We start from the raw sequence: 16916 nt of genomic DNA on the forward strand, positions 1-16916 counted from the left end.
AAATGTCCAAACCATTGTACAATTATCATCACAATTCAATTTTAGAACATTTCCATCATCCCAAATATTCCTTCTTTTTTTTTTTTTTTTTTTTTTGAGTTGGATTCTCGCTCTGTCGCCCAGACTGGAGTGCAGTGGCCACTCCTGGCCACCGCAGCCTCGACCTGCTGGGCTCCGGCCATCCTTCCACCTCAGCCTTCCGAGTGGCTGAAACTACAGGTGCGCACTACACGCCCAGCTAATTTCTTTTTTTAATTTATTGTAGAGATGAGGTCTCGCCAAGATGCCTGGGCAGGTCTCAAACCTGTGGGATCAGGCAATCCACTCACCTCGGTCTCCCAAAGCGCTGGGATTACAGGCTGAGCCACCGAGCCCAGTCCATCCCCATGCTTATTCCCCAGCCCCAAGCAACTGATCTCTGTGTATCTGTAAAATTTCTTTCCAAACATTTCATAAAAATGAAATGATAAACTATTGTAGTCTTTGTGTCTAACTTCTTTCACCTAATGTAGCATTTTTGTGGTAGATCCGTGTTAAACATGTACCAATAGTTAATCATTCTTTTTTTTTTTTTCCTGAATACCATCATATGGACACACTAATTTCATTTACCCATTCAGGTTTGGATTGTTTCCAATTTGGCTATTATGAATAATGTTCCTGTGAACATTTGCATGCAAAGTCTTTGTGTGGACATATGTTTTTATTTTTCTAGACTTTTTATACCGAAGAGTGAGATTGCGGGATTGTATGGAAAATTTATGTTTAATTTTCAAGGAACCACCAAATTTTTCCAAACTTGCTCACTAAGTGCCCAGTAGGATATTGGGCAGTGGTCCTAGGTGTACATCAGAATCACCTGTGACATGTATTGGCTCCACAGGCAAAGCTTTTCTGCCGTGTGATTCATCTTGATACACATTTCTAAGAGCCTTTAAGGGAGGCAGAAATGGCTTAGCAGGCAAAGCTCCAAGCTGTGGGTGCCTCCTGTCATTACGACATGCTTAGCACAGCTGGGAGGATGGGCGCACCCACAGCCCCACAGCTGTTGCACTACAGACCCTCAGGCACAGGGCTGTCTAAAAAACAGCAGGTGTGGGTCACAACTGTTGGAAACAAGCCGGCCATATTGGCAAAATCCTATTGTAGGAGCCAAGAGTGAGTGACGTCAGAGAGCCATGCGGAAATGCAGCAAGACTGTGAACTTGTGTTATGAGAGGGATGTGGAAGAAATAAACCATTGGCCACGGTGGCTTCTGACTGGGTGACTTGTGAGCACTTGGGTCATGCAGGTTGCCTCAACTCAGACGCTGGGAGGTGACTGAAGGATGGGAGCAGAGGAAAGCCTGCTCGGGGCAAATGCACCCATTTCCTGTGCAAGCTTAGGGATCAAGCAGCCAAGAGGAGCCCTATGTCTTCCATTTCCCATCTCTCTTGTCCTCAACTACTGGTTCTAGGGTAAGTGTTCTGCTTCCACTTCTTCGGAATGCTTACGTGTTTGCAAATATACCTATTTTATTTTTTACTGAAGAAAAGTATTCTCTTCACACAGCTTCACAATAACATATCATTCAGCAGTATCCAAGCCTGAAAAATATCAGATGAGAGGAAAGTAATTGTAAGGCCTCTGTTTTTTTTTTGTTGTTGTTTTTTGTTTTTGAGTTGGAGTCTCACTCTGTCGCCCAGACTGGAGTGTAGTGTCCACTCCCAGCCGCCGCAGCCTCGACCTGCTGGGCTCCAGCGATCCTTCCGCCTCAGCCTTCAAGTAGCTGGAACTACAGGCGTGCACTACCACACCCGGCTAATTTTTGATTTATTGTGGAGATGAGGTCTTGCCAAGTTGCCCAGGCGGATCTTGAACCCGCAGGCTCAGGCAATCCACTCACCTCGGGCTCCCAAAGCGCTGGGATTACAGGCTGAGGCCTCTGTTTTAATTACAACTTTGTCACTACCTGGCTCCAGGACTCCAGAAAATTACTTTGACTCTCTGGCCTGCGGTTTGCCCTTGTACAATAGTAAATAACAGAGTTGGTCAGATCAGTGGTTCTAGTCCTGTGGTTCCCAGACTAGCAGATTTAACATTACCTGGAAACTTGTTAAAAATACAAATTCTTGGGCTCTGCCCCAGACCTACTGAAACACATTGCAAGGCCAGCAATCTGTGTTTGAAAGAGCCCTCCAGGTGGTTCTGATGTTTGACAAAAGTTTGAGAACCACTGGTCTAGATTGGTATAACCTACCAATCCTGGGCTCTTCCTCCAAAGATTCTGACTTAAATGGTTTCAGGTGGAGCCCAAATATTGGTATGTGTGTGTAATGGACATCTAAATACTGTCCAAGGTCTTTAGAATCAGGGGTTCCAGGCTGTAAGTACATACTTCCAGACCTGTAGCCTTCTAGATCTTGCTGTCATAGAGAAGGAAAGACATTTTCAAAATTTTGCCTTTGGATATGCACAAGAAGAAGAAACAATGTATTTTCTTAACTTCTGATAAGAGGTTTTTCTGGGCCTGGCGTGGTGGTGCAAGCCTGTAATCCCAACACTTTGGGATTAAGTCAAAATAAATAAAAAATCTACAATAAATCAAAAAATTAGCCAGGAGTGGTGGTGTGCACCTGTAGTTCAGCTACTTGGAAGGCTGAAGCAGAAGGGTCGCCTGAGCCCTACAGGTTGAGGCTGCGGTTGCCATGAGCATGCCACTGCACTCCAGCCTGGGTGACAGAGGTGACAAAAAATTAAAAAATGCAGTCCTCAAGTGGGAGTAAATGGAACACCAGCCCACTATCACATAGTAGGCTATTATTTTATTTGTGCTGTCTGTGGTCACTGAGGTGAACATAGAACTTTGATTTCATGTTGACATTAAGCTTAAAATGTCTATTAGTGTTTGTGGTCCCAAATTGAGAAGGTAATGGCATATCTCTATGTAAAGCCATAGTTTGTTTTGAATATTTTCATGTGTGCCAAGCTCACATTCGGCAGCAACACAGGTGGGTATTGAATCTCTTACAGAAACCCTCTGCTCTCTCTCCCTTACTCCTCAAATCTTTTAATAGAAGCTAAGAAATAAAACTGTCTGCTCTTTACTATCTGCAGAAAAAGACCTCAGCCCCTCTCCTGTCAGTGACAGTCGGTCAAATGCATCCTAACTAATCAAGATGAGATAAGAAGAATCAGTCTATACCAGAAAAACAGATCCTTGCAAATTGTAAATAAGCCATCAACCATTTAAATAAGGCATATTAGACAGACCTTCAAGGAAGAAAAAGGTGTTGGGGAAATGAAAAACAGAATCACTTAGCAGAAGACACAAAAATCTGTCGGAAAGGGAGTCTTATCATAATAGGAAATTACCACCCATGACTCACTATCACTTAAAAGGCACAGGCTGGATGATCTGACTTCAGAGAGCACATCTTAAGTCCTGCTCATCAAAAGCAGGGACTGTACTGGCTGATGCCTATGAAATCATTCAAGGAGAACTGAAGTCTTTCTTCAGCTAAGACTATCAAATGCTGTCACAGTTTCAACTGATAGTCATTTATTTTGAAATGATGTGCTCTGTGCCACTATATTCCAATCACTTTTCATTTTCTTTTTTTTTGAGTTGGATTCTCACTTTCGCCCAGACTGGAGTGCAGTGGCCGCTCCCGGCCACCGCAGCCTCGACCTGCTGGGCTCTGGCGATCCTTCCGCCTCAGCCTTCCAAGTAGCTGGAATTACAGGCATGCACTACCACGCCCTGCTGATTTTTTGATTTATTGTAGAGATGAGATCTTGCTGCCCAGGCGGGTCTCGAACCCGCGGGCTCAGGCAATCCACTCACCTCAGCCTCCCAAAGGCGCGGGATTACAGGTTGAGCCACCGAGCCCGGCTTCCAATCACTTTTCTGTCATTCTGTTGGAGTTGGGTAGAATACACAGGGCACTTTTTGTTTTCAGATAGCTTTTTTTTTTTTTTTTTTTTGAGTTGGAGTCTCACTCTGTCACCCGCCCAGACTGGAGTGCAGTGGCCGCTCCCGGCCACCACAGCCTCAACCTGCTGGGCTCCCAAAGGCGCGGGATTATAGGCTGAGCCACCGAGCCTGGCTCTAGATAGCTTTTTTTTTCTTGTTTTTTTAAGAGATTGGGTCTTGCTATGTTGCTCAAGCTGGACTCAAACTGCTGAGTTTAATTGATCCTCCTGCCTCAGTTTCTCACATGGCTGGGACTTTAAGCATGAGCCACCATGCTCAGCTCTAGATGATTTCTTTAATTATATTTTTTAGAGATAGTGTCTTGCTGTGTTGCCCAGGCTGGACTCAAACTCCTAATTCCTAGGCTAAAGGGATCCTTGTATCCTGGCCTCCCTAAGTAGCTGGGACTACAGGCATGTGCCGTCATACCCTGCTTCAGATTTTTGTTTTATTGTGCTTTGTAACTAGACATGTTTTGCTGTTTTGTTTTGTTTTTTGAGTCAGAGACTCACTCTGTAGCCCAGGCTGGAGTGCAGTGGCACACTGCTCACTGCCACCACAGCCTCAACCTGCTGGGCTCAGGGGATCCTTCCACCTCAGCCTTCCAAGTAGCTGGAACTATAGGCACACACAACCATGCCTGGCTAATTTTTTTATTTATTGCAGAGATGAGGTCTCGCCAAGTTGCCCAGGCTGGCCTTGAACCCATGAGCTCAGGCAATCCTCTCACATCAGCCTCCCAAAGGTGAGCCATCATGCCTGGCCTATAGACATGTTAAGGCATAACTCTGAACGTTGAAGTACTTTATTCAATCACTCATACCAAACTCTCCTGGTGCTATAAGAGGATCCATGAAAAATAAGACAATCTCTGCCCCCAAGGAGTTTATAATTAGCTGGGGAAACCGAACATAAAAGCACAAAAGTTAACTTTTAAAAACCACAGGTCGACTAGTGTGCATTTCTGAGCTCTGCCCCTTATAACCTGAGCTGCTGTGCTTTCTTTAAAGCGGTTTCATCACTTCTCTGGACGCACCGAAGCCTTTGTCCAGCCCCCTTCCTACTTCTCACTGCCATATTGTCATGGGAGCTGCACAGATGGCAGCATTGGCACCCATTGCTTTTTTTTTTTTTTTTTAGTTGAAGTCTCACTCTGTCACCCAGGCATGCTCATGAGCATGTGCAGTGGCATGCTCACAGCCACTCAGCATCGACCTGCTGGGCTCCGGTGATCCCTCTGTCTCAGCCTTCCAAGTAGGTGGAACTATAGGCGCATGCTACCACACCCAGCTAATTTTTTATTTTTATTTATTTATTTATTTTTTGAGTTGGAGTCTCACTAGTCGCCCAGACTGGAGTGCAGTGGCCGCTCCCGGCCACCACAGCCTCAACCTGCTGGGCTCTGGCGATCCTTCCGCATCACCCTTCCAAGTAGCCGGAACTACAGGCATGCGCTACCACGCCCGGCTAATTTTTGATTTATTGTAGAGATGAGGTCTCACCAGGTTGCCCAGGTGGGTCTCGAACCCATGGGCTCAGGCATTCCACTCACCTCGGCCACCCAAAAGCATGGGATTACAGGCTGAGCCACCGAGCCGGGCTAATTTTTTATTTACTGTAGAGACAAGGTCTCTCCAAGTTGCCCAGGCAGGTCTTGAACCCACAGTCATAGGCAATTCTCTCACCTTTGCCTCCCAAAGTGCTGAGATTACAGGCATGAGCCACCATGCCCAACTCTCCTAAGTATTTTCATAGGTGAAAAAGAAATCTTCTCTTTGTCCCTCCAGATGCATTGTTGACCATGATCTACCCTGCTGTGTACCCTGAGAATCCTACATGGGTTACATCCATAGGTGTTCTTATGGGAATCCTTGAAAGAAGAGTCTCTTGGCTCCCTTCTTGTGGGATCCATGGACAGGTTAAGTGGTCTAGTGTTTCTCTATGCATAGACCTGAAAAGGCATTCTTGTCTCTCCTTCAGGTCTATGGGTGGTAATGGTGCCATGCTGTTACTAGCCCCATGGTACTGTACCGTGCTTTGTGAATGGCCTATACACTACTCACATCCTTGTAAATTAAACTCTTTTAAAATTATCAAGCTGGAACATGTCATCTGTTTCTTTGTGGGATCTTGATTGACATAGGAATTGCTACCACAGTCACTCCAGAAGAAAGACACTTGGTACTTGGAAGGCTGAGGCGGAAGGATTGCCGGAGCCCAGCAGGTCGAGGCTGCGGTGGCCGGGAGCGGCCACTGCACTCCAGTCTGGGCGACAGAGTGAGACTCCAACTCAAAAAAACAAAAAAAAGAAAGACACGTGGAATGGAATTTTGAGTTTGGATGACCCATATGTATTTGTCAGTGGGAAATGGGACACAGATTATCTCTGTCATGGCAGCACTGTGATTATTCAGATTATCATTGTATCGGCATAGGATGAAGTGAGCAAGGTGTCGGGAGACCAAGTACTCTGGCATTATCAATATAATAATTGTAATGAATATTTAGACGATGGAGCTACCTGGCTTCTTTTGGCAGTTCCAGAAAGTGTACAAAGAATAAAGGAGAAATGAAACTGAGTTTTCAATTGAGATTGTAAATGGATAATCAGAAATCCTGGGTAACAGGTTTTGAAGGATGAAGCATCTGTAGTCGCAGAGCAGAAGACACGTGGAGAAGCCCGGTTCCTAATGCTGAGCATTGTGGCAACATTTAACTCAGTTGCAGCACCAGTTGAGGTCAACTTCACTGGGTCTTTTCTGCCAAGGGGAGGGCACTGGTGGAGAAATGGGACTTGAAATAGAGGTTGGTTAGATGTGGGAGATGATTCCTGGTGGCATGGGGTATAGTTGTTCTGTGAGTTCTCAACTCTGCCACAGAAAGGAATTTCAGGACAAGTTCAGCATATAGTATAAGATATGACTTATTAGAAGAAAAAAACATGCTCAAGAGAGCATAGTGGCCGGGCTCGGTGGCTCAGCCTGTAATCCCAGCGCTTTGGGAGGCCAAGGTGAGTGGATTGCCTGAGCCCGCGGGTTTGAGACCCACCTGGGCAACTTGGCAAGACCTCATCTCTACAATAAACAACAACAAAAAGTTAGCTGGACATGGTAGTGTGCACCTGTAGTTCTGGCTACTTGGAAGGCTGAAGTGGAAGGATCACCAGAGCAGGTGGAGGCTGCGGTGGCCGGGAGCGTGCCACTGCACTCCAGTCTGGGCGACGGACTGAGACTCCAACTCAAAAAACAAAAAACAAAAAACAAAACAAAGCAAAAGAGAGCATGGTTAGCCAGGCATGGTAGCATGCCCCTTTAGTTCCAGTTACTTGGAAGATTGAAGTGGAAAGATCGCCTGAGCCCAGCAGGTTGAGGCTGCAGTGTCCGTGAACATGCCACTGTACTCCAGCCTGGGTGATGAAGTGAGACTCCAACTCAAAAAAAAAAAAAAAGAGAAAGAGATCATGGCACTCATAATTGGACCTTGAATAATTGTCATAATACTATAAGAAAGGGATTGGCAGTAGTGGGAAACTGTCAGGGTAGGGGGCATACCTCATCAACAAGGGTACCTGCATAATAAACATTTGTATACTTAACCCTGAATTGTACCCCACATCTTTTTTGTTGTTGTTTTGTTTGTTTGTTTTTGTTTTTGTTTTTTTGAGTTGGAGTCTCACTGTTGCCCAGCCTCGACCTGCTGGGCTCCGGCGATCCTTCCGCCTCAGCCTTCCAAGTGGCTGGAACTACAGGCGCCCGCTACCATGCCCGACTAATTTTTTTTTTTATTTATTGTAGAGATGAGGTCTCGCCTGCCCAGGCGGGAACCCATGGGCTCAGGCAATCCACTCACCTCAACCTCCCAAATGCGCAGGATTACAAGATGAGCTACCAAGCCCGGCTTGTACCCCACATCTTTAAAAGAGAGAGAGAGAGTATGGGTGCCTTAAGAGAAAGGACACATGCTTGCCTTTGACAATTTACAATGATGTTTTATGCAATTTTACAATGATAATTAAGCAAACCATCCGTTAAGAGAGGATGGCTGTGGGTACCTGGTCACAAGTTTTGATTACCATTTCTCAACCTTTTAAGTTCACAAGTACCTTCCAAATAATGAAAGTTATTGCCTAACTAGATTTGGGCTTTTTTTTTTTTTTTTTTTAAACAGCTTATCTGTGTTTTGGGTAATTCCCTACTGTTTCTACTGGTAGTTTCACATTCCAACCCGCAACGTGGTCAGGTCTTGTAGGTCTGGTTGGTCAGGTGAAGGTCATGTACTGATAAAAAAAGTCTAAATGCTTACCCTCTTTTTTTATTTTTATTTTTGGTGCCTGGAGTACAGTGGCATGCTCACAGCCACCCCAGCGTCAACCTGTAGGGCTCTGAGGATCCTTCTGCCTCAGGCTTCCAAGTAGTCGGTACTACAGGCGTGCACTACCACACCCAGCTAATTTATTTATTTATTGTAGAGATGAGGTCTTAGCAAGTTGCCCAGCCTGGTCTTGAACCATGGGCTCAGGCAATCCACTCACCTCGACCTCCCAAAGTGCTGGGATTACAGGCTGAGCCACCAAGCCCGGTTTACGCTATCTTTTTAATTTAGATCTGCCTGCAAGAAAATTATCTATGTTGGCTGGGATCGGTGGCTCAGCCTGTAATCCCAGTACCTTGGGAGGCAAAGGCAAGTGAATTGCCTGAGCCCACGGTTTTGAGACCCACCTGGACAACTTGGGGAGACCTAGTGAACTTCCCTAGCTGCTGAGGCAGCAGCTCCTTCACCACTGTTTGAGAGAACCAGTCCTCACCTGCATAAACATATTTCAATGCCTGCACCTGGTTCCTGGTCTCACAAGCTGATGTCAGTGCTCCCTAGGACCCCCAAGTCTCAGCACTAGGCTTATTGCCACTAGGCTTATTGCCACTAGGCTCTTACTGAAAGGAACTACAAGCCCTAAACTGAGGGGTGATAATCTGTACACACAAAAGTTCAGACCAGAAGCCTGGGGAGCTCATATAGGAGTGGATCCTAAGAGTATTAGACCAAAGAGGAAAAGACATTGATTGAACCAAACTCACAGAAATGGGATAGGATTTAATGAATTGAATGGGCTACCTACTATATTGGCTAGTTGAAGGCTAGATTCATGGCCTTTGGTCTGTGGATCAGCGGCTGTGGCACCTGGGAGCTGACTGGAAACCTCAGAATCCACTCCAGACCTACTGAAGCAAAGCCCTGTATTTTAGCAAGACGCCCCAAGTGACTTGTGTGCAAATTAAAGCTTGAGGAAAACTTCCCTAAGCCTATGATATTAATAGAATGAGGTTAAAATATTGAAAGTGGTTCTCAAACCGTGTCCCCAGAAAACAGTGTTGACATTATCTGGGAACTCAGAAATGCAAATTCTCTGATCCCACCTCAGACTTACTGAATCAGAAACTCATGGGTCAGGGCCCAGGAATCTGTGTTTTCGCAAGCTCTCCAGGGGACCTCTCAGACATGCTCTTGTGTGAGTCTAGGTTTTCATTGTCTGCTTATGGCCTGTAGTTATTTAGGTCAAAATGCTGGAACTTCCCTGGCATACCAAAGAGTAGTACTTCTCTATGACAAACAACAGTTCCGCCACCCTCACATGCACTAGTCAGTCACCAAAGTGGCAGGAAGTGCATCACTGGTGAGATACCAGCAATGTTTGAAAAGCTGATAGCTGTCCTTGAAAAGACACAGATGGGCCAGGCTCAGTGGCTCAGTCTGTAATCCCAGCACACTGGAAGGCTGAGGCGAACGGATTGCCTGAGCCTGTGGGTTCGAGATCAGCCCGGGCAACTTGGCGAAACCTCGTCTCTACAATAAACCAAAAAATTAGCTGGGTGTGGTAGTGCGCACCTGTAGTTCCGGCTACTTGGAAGGCTGAAGTGGAAGGATCGAGGAGCCCAGCAGGTCAAGCCTGCAGTGGCCAGAAGTGTGCCATTGTACTCCAGTCTGGGTGACAGAGTGAGACTCCAACTCAAAAAAAAAAAAAAAGAAAAGAAAAAAGAAAAGGCATCGTTGACCTTGGAGGACGTTGCAAAGGGACTGGTTCCTTTATTCTCGTGGGTGTATTGGATCCCAGAGGTGTGAGGCCAAATAGCAGTGTTTGTCAAAGACAAGGTGAGCATACTGACCACAATGAGACACAGAGGCAGTGGTAATCAGAGCATTTTTAACCCATGGGAATGTTTGGCAATGGCTAAATGATCACAGGATCTCTCAAAATGAAATATATAATCACTGCTAAAGTTTTTGTTGATATATACAGGTGGAAAAATGTGGGGTCTAGTGGGAAGACCTCAAATCTGCATAGTGGGAAATGCTGACCTTTTACTCAACTCTTGAATGTAAGCCAAAGCCCATCAACAGAAGAAAAGGGTGGGGCCTTTGAGGAAAGATGCTATAATAGAGGCATAGGTGTTTACTATGAATAATCCTTCTCCTCTTTCCTGGAAGAACTTACTTCCATTTGCTTTGGAAACTATACAGAGAGTAAAGAGAAATAACAAGAGCTCTCTGGAGTTGTTAGATAGGTGCTCTGAACTGACATTTAGTCTATGGTCCTACCACCTTGATCGCATCTGAACTGACATTTATCCTAGGAAACCTGCTGGGTTCAGGCAATTCCTTCCTTCCCAGCCTTCCAAATAGCTGAAACTACAGGCTTACACTACCATGCCTGGCTAATTTTTTGATTTTTGTAGAGATGAGGTCTCGCCAAGTTGCCCAGGTTGGTCTCAAACCCCTGAGCTCAAATAATCTTGTCATCTCTGCCTTCCAAAATGCTGGGATTACAGGCATGATCCACGACACCCGACCTGTCATGTGATTCTTATCACATTCAACTTACCTATTTGGCCAGTGTAAAAGTCAGACTATTTATAAAGAATGATTGTATATTACAGCAAACTTAAACAGATGGTGGTACCAAATACAGGATGGTCTGGATGCAATATCTTTAGTGGAAAAAATCAGTATAACTCTAGGTATTCATTTACAGCTGATGACCTGGCAGATGTTTTTGTTTGTTTGTTTTCTCATTGTCATCATTAATAAAAATCAGAAACAGTTTGTTTTTTTCAAGGTGGGGCGACATCATAACTTTGCTCATTTTCCTCTATACTCACTATGTGAACTCTCCTGGTCTCTGTCATAAAACAGTCCAAGGGCACTTTGATGACCTTGATATTTTCTATAGCATCATTCTAATCCTTTACAATGATGACATAATGCTAGTGGAACCTGGGGAACAGAAAGTGGCAAGTACCCTAGATGTGATATTAAGACACACTGATGGCAGAGAATGGAAGATAAAATCCATAAAAGCTCAGGAGCTGCTATCTGTGTAATATTTTAAGGGATGCAATCGTCTGAGGTATGGCTGTCACTCTAAAAGTGAGACATTGCTATGCGTTGCATTGATTGCCACAAAGGGGCACATTTAGATTCTGGAAGAAACAAGCCACAATTGAGCGAGCTTTTCCAATTCATCACTGTGAAGCTGACAGTTTTGAGTAGGATACAGAGCAAGAAAGGGTTCTGAAGCAAATCCAGGCTGTGGCACAAGCTGCCCTGCCACTTGAGCCTGATGACCCAGCAGACCCAACGATACTCTAAATATCTGTGACCAACAGAGATGTCTTACAAAACCTCTGGCAATCTTCGGTAGGAAACTCATGACCAGCTGGCAACTATTAACATCTGAAAGCGGCTCTGGCCTGGTCCTGGGCCCTGGTACAGCTGAAAAGCCTTATCATGGGCCACCATATGCTTGCATGACCCAAACTACCCAACATGAATGGAAATATGCATATGTGTGATGGCATTCCATTATAAATGGAAATGGGATTTATGCAATCAACCTTTGTGTGCAGTTTACTTGACTCTTGGACCTGCATGCATCCAGCAGGTGGCTCAACCTCCTGCATTTCCTGGTCCCCTCCCTTTGCTGCCCTCCTTCACCTCACATACTTGTGACCACTCAGTGGAGGAGAATGGGCCTGGTTCACTGACCGGGCTTCTAGATATGCAGGCTTCTGTGGCACAGCGTCATGCAGGGGTGGCCCTAAGAGACCATGGTGAAGAGAAATCTTCCCAGTGGGCAGAACTTGGAATAGTACATCTGATTGTCCACTTTGTGTAAAAGAAGAGATGCTTCAGATCTCAAATGGTTTATTAAAAGTAGTAAACAAGGCCGGGCGCAGTGGCTGAAGCCTGTAATCCCAGCATTTTGGGAGGCCAAGGCAAGAGGATTGTCTGAGCCCAGGGGTTCGAGACCAGCCTGAGCAACTTGGTGAGACTTCGTCTCCCCAATAAATCAAAAAATTAGCTGGGCCGGGTGGCACATGCCTGTAGTTCCAGCTACTTGGAAGGCTGAGGTTGAAGGATCGCCTGAGCCCAGCAGATAGAAACTGCAGTGATCGTAAGCGTGCCACTGCATTCCAGCCTGGGCAACAGAGTGAGACTCCAGCTCAAAAATAAAATAAAATAAAATAAATAAAAGCAGTAAACCGATTTTCCAGATTACCAGGGACTTGGAGAAAAATATATTTAAAAATTGGTGTCATGAAGGCTTAGGAGAAAAGCATGTAAAGGGATGTTTCAAAACAGACATAAGAGTATTCACTGCAGAGGATGCTCTTAATATATGGGTGGACCAGATAACCTGTCCTGCGGATGTCAGCAAATCTTTTTCACCAGGCATTCTGGTGCTTTCTCAGTGAGCCTGTGTACAAAGTGGCGACAATGATAGGGACAGAGCTACACATAAGCTCAAGCATGTGGACTCACCCTCACTTGGCCTTCATCACTGCTGAGTGTCCCATCAGCCCACAGCAGAGGCCAAGCCTGAACCTCTGATATGACACTATTCCCCAGGCCACCAGCCAACCAACTGGTGACACACTGATTATATTGTGCTCCTTTCATTATGGAGAGAACAGTGGCTTGTCCCTCACAAAATCAGACCCATATTCTGAATACTGATTTATCTTTCTTGCTTCTGGCATGTATGCCAAAGTCAATCTCTTTGGACTTAGAGAATTCCTGATTTGTAGCCATTGTATCCTACACAACATTGTCTCTGATCAAGAGACAGATGTTGGCCGGGCACAGTGGCTCACGCTGATGATCCCAGCACTTTGGGAGGCTGAGGTTAGAGGATTGCCTAAAGCTGAGGGTTCGAGACCAGCCTGGCGAGACCTCATCTCTACAATCAATCAAAAAAATTAGCCGGGCATGGTGGCGCATTCCGGTAGTTGCAGCTATTTGGAAGACTGAGGCAGAAGGATCGCCTGAGCCCAGCAGGTTGAGGCTGTGGGCTGGGTGACAGAGTGAGACTCCAACTCAAAAAAAAAAAAGGTGCAGCCGGGCTCGGTGACTCAACCTGTAATCCCGTGCTTTGGGAGGCTGAGGTGAGTGGACTGCCTGAGCCCGCAGGTTCGAGACCCTCCTAGGCAACTTGGCGAGACCTCATCTCTACAATAAATCAAAAAAGAATCAGCCGGGCGTGGTAGCGCGCGCCTGTAATTCCGGCTACTCAGAAGGCTGAGGCAGAAGGATCGCCGGAGCCCAGCAGGTCGAGGCTGCGGTGGCCGGGAGTGGCCACTGCACTCCAGTCTGGGCAACAGAGTGAGACTCCAACTCAAAAAAAAAAAAAAAAGAAGCCAACTCTACTAAGTTTGGGTTGCTGTCTTACCAGATGCGGTATTGGCTTTAAATTAGCACTTGCTGGGCACAGTGGCTCACACCTATCATCCCAGCACTTTGGGAGGCTGAGGTGAGAGGATTGCCTGAGCCCACAGGTTCAAGACCATTCTGGGCAACTTGGTGAGACCCCATCTCTACAATAAATAAAGAAATTAGTTGGACTTGGTAATACATACCTGTACTTCCAGCTACTTGGAAGGCTGAGTTGGAAGGATCACCTGAGCTCAGCAGGTTGAGGCTGCAGTGCCCGGGAGCATGTTACTGCCTTCAAAAAATTTTTAAAATTGGCACTGAACATAGGAGACCCTCTTCTCCAGAGCCTGAATGCACAAATCCAGGAAGCAAGAGGTACAGGTGAGATTATCCTCTCACTGCTACGTCTAATAAACCCTTTAAGACTTTTTGCTTCCTTTCTCCATTATCCTGAGTTCAGGGAATTTGAAGGTGCTAGGACTACAAGATGAATTTCTTCCCTAGGAAACATGGCGAAGGCTCTAATGAATCGGGAGCCCTGACAATTATGGGCTTCTCATAACACTGAGAAAAAAGGCAGTCGGGCTGGGTGGCTCGGCCTGTAATCCCACGCTTTGGGAGGCTGAGGTGAGTAGATTGCCTGAGTCCGCGGGTTCGAGGCCCTCCTGGGCAACTTGGTGAGACCTCATCTCTACAATAAATCAAAAAAATTAGCCGGGCGTGGTAGCGCCTGTAGTTCCAGCTACTTGGAAGGCTGAGGTGGAAGGATCGCCGGAGCCCAGCAGGTCGAGGCTGCGGTGGCCGGGAGTGGCCACTGTACTCCAGTGTGGGTGACAGAGTGAGCCTCCAACTCAAAAAAAAAAAAAAGAAAAACCAGAGAAGAGAGCCATACTACTGGCCAGGGTGAATGATCCTGACACCAGATGAAATTAGGTTGCTAAAAAAAAAAATAAAGAAAGAAATTAGGTTGCTACTACAGTATAATGCAGAGAATTCACAAGAACATCTCTTTAGTTCTCACCTAATCGTGTTATTCAGAAGAAAAATGTGGCCACTCAATAAAACAAGAACACTAAGGACTCAGACTCACAAGGAATAAATGTTTGGGTTACCCCACCAGATGAAGAACCCCACTCAGCTGAGTTGTGACAGAAAACGTGAAAGGGAAGAAGAAAGCAGATGCTACAATGTTATCGTTTTCTATTGATTTATCATCTTGTTTCTCCCTTTTTTCTGTCCCTACATAATATGAAGGACACCAGTGGTGATTAATGTGTTCGGTTTCAGCTAGGAATAAGAATGAGTTGACATCATCCGGTGATGATATAAGAGCTGGTGAGCCTTTGCATACCTCTTGTGTTGGGCACACGAGTTCTTCTCTTGCTTGAAGCATGAGTGGATGATTTGACCCTTCAGATCCACTCTGCCCCCTTGTCCTCCAGCTCTGTGCCCAGGGATGATGACATTTATGGGCCACAACAACTTGCCTTTCATGCTTTCTGATGTCCTATGGCTTTGACCTTTGTGAGGCTTTCACAGGGAATTGGAGGGCAAAAGGGAAGAGAGGTCAGATGATTTATTTTATTTCCTTGTCTCCTTTCCTTCTTTCTTTCTTTCTTTCTTTCTTTATTTTTTTTTTTGAGGTGTAGTCCCACTCTGTCATCCAGGCTGGAGTGCAGTAGTATACTCACGGCCACCACAGCCTCGACCTGCTGGGTTCAGGTGATCCTTCCACCTCAACCCCCAAGTAGCTGGAACTACAGGCATGCGCCACCATGCCCAGTTCATTTTTTGACTTATTGTAGAGACGACGTCTTGCCAAGTTGCTCAGGCTGGTCTCGAACCCAGCAGGCAATCCTCTTGCCTCTGCCTCCCAAAGTGCTGGGATTTCAGGCATGAGCCACCACATCCAGCTCCTCGTCTCCTTTCGTTAGAGGTTGCTGCAGGCTGACAGTGTCCCAAAACTGAAGGCCCTGTCCACACAGTTGTCCAAGTTAATGGGTTCTAGCAACCATACTCTCCCTCACCCTTTAGAACCAGGCAGAACAATGGTGCTCTGCTGTTACTAGTATAATACATAGGATATTATACTACCTCCTATGTGTTCCCTGTACCAGTACTCAGCCTTGTAAATTGTACATCTATTCAAATTCCTCAAATTACCCAATTTGAGTGGACCACCTGCTTCTTGTCAGGTTCCCTATAGATATATTATATGAACATTTGTATAAAACAAGAAAAAATTAATTTAAAAAATAACTAAATAAGCTTAGCCTTCTCTTCTCATCTTGTCTTTCATTTCTATAAACCAGACCAGAGTTTAAAGGGTATCACAGCTAAGGCGGTTTGGTACTTAGCTTCAGAATTTCTAAACTGGAGGCTTGGGACTTAGGAGTCTCAGGCTTAGAAATTCTATTTTAAAAAATCAGTGCTAGCCAGGCTCGGTGGCTCAGCCTGTAATCCCGCGCCTTTGGGAGGCTGAGGTGAGTGGATTGCCTGAGCCTGCAGGTTCGAGACCCGCCTGGGTGGTGAGACCTCATCTCTATAATAAATAAAAAAATCAACTGGACGTGGTAGCGCATGCCTGTAATTCTGGCTACTTGGAAGGCTGAGGCGGAAGGATCACCGGAACCCAGCAGGTCGAGGCTGCGGTGGCTGGGAGTGGCCACTGCACTCCTGTCTGGGCAACAGAGAGACTCCAACTCAAAAAAAAAAAAAAAAAGAAAGATCAAATCCTTTGACTCCAATTCTCTTTCACCTTCTCCACTGTCAGTTTAGATTTAGTTTAAAGAGAGTCAAAGTCTTCACTTCTCTTCAGGTTACAATTCAATTTAAAAATAACAAAAACTTGGCTGGGAGCAGTAGCTCACACCTGTAATCCCAGCACTTTGGGAGGCTGAGGTGGGAGGATTGCTTGGGTCCGAGAGTTTAAGACCAGCGAGTAAGAACTTGTCTCAAAAAAAAATTTTTTTTAAATTAGCCAGGCATGGAGGTGTACAAAAGTTCCCTTTTCTCCATATGCTTGATAATATCTGTTGTTTTTTGTCTTTTTAAGAATAGCTAACCGGGCTCAGTGGCTCAGCCTGTAATCCCGCGCCTTTGGGAGGCTGAGGTGAGTGGATTGCCTGAGCCCGCGGGTTCGAGACCCGCCTGGGCAGCGAGACCTCATCTCTACAATCAATCAAAAAATCAGCCAGGCGTGGTAGTGCATGCCTGTAATTCCACTACTCGGAAGGCTGAGGCGGAAGGATC

At 45.8% G+C, this 16916-nt stretch overlaps 1 protein-coding gene across 1 annotated transcript in view; it reads left to right on the top strand.

The window, feature by feature from the left end:
• LOC103276597 (uncharacterized protein C9orf85) overlaps nucleotides 1-16916 on the top strand; it is a 99154-nt gene that overhangs the window by 81918 nt on the left and 320 nt on the right. The window lies entirely within an intron of this gene.

Source organism: Carlito syrichta, unplaced genomic scaffold, assembly GCF_000164805.1.
Source record: "Carlito syrichta isolate Samal-C Ts95f unplaced genomic scaffold, Tarsius_syrichta-2.0.1 Scaffold316266, whole genome shotgun sequence".
NCBI lineage: Eukaryota > Metazoa > Chordata > Mammalia > Primates > Tarsiidae > Carlito > Carlito syrichta.